The sequence below is a fragment of the Humulus lupulus genome, chromosome 1, assembly GCF_963169125.1.
Source record: "Humulus lupulus chromosome 1, drHumLupu1.1, whole genome shotgun sequence".
Taxonomy (NCBI): Eukaryota; Viridiplantae; Streptophyta; class Magnoliopsida; order Rosales; family Cannabaceae; genus Humulus; species Humulus lupulus.
Genome location: NC_084793.1, coordinates 110709684 through 110710418, shown reverse-complemented (window position 1 = coordinate 110710418; position 735 = coordinate 110709684).

Below are 735 nucleotides of genomic sequence, written 5' to 3'. Positions count from 1 at the left end.
TACATGGAGATGAGAGAGAAAAGGGTTTAGGTATTTGATTTTAATATTTAAATTAGATTTTATGTTTGTTGACGCGGGTTTTCACCAACACGGGATTAAGAAACCCGATAGAGAGATTAAGCTTGTTAATAAATGTATATGTAAACTCACAAGATTTTAACGTGGTTCTGTGGTTAAAATCCACCTAGTCCACGAGTGAGTCTTATTCTTGCTTAGGAACTCTTGAAGAGATTGTTTATGACAATTTCAACAGAGTTGTGATGGACAATATTGGGTAACCGTACCATAAATGGTAACATACAAAATTGGGTAACTTCCCAAATAAATGGATACGTAATTACCCTAATTAAGCCTATTGCCATTTACATCGATCAATAAATATATATATAACGATCACGTGCATTTATTGCGCATATTTAACATCCAAGTCTATAGGGATTCTTCCATATGCACATTTTTTAACCATCTCGAGCTAGATGCCATTCTAGAACTAGATATGACTAGAGAAGGATGACTTGACTTAGATAATGCTCGAGCCTGACGAGGACGCTCTAGACATTGGACATTGGATACTTCGATCTCTGTCATCAGCATTTCAAACGATCTGAATGATCTTAGGTTGTCCCAGACTTAGTGACACGACCTCAAGCTATTTGGTTTGGAGTTAACGAAACATCTCCAAAGTCTTGCAACCTTTATATTCATTACTTTCCAGCTATACCCCAAGCAAGAAAA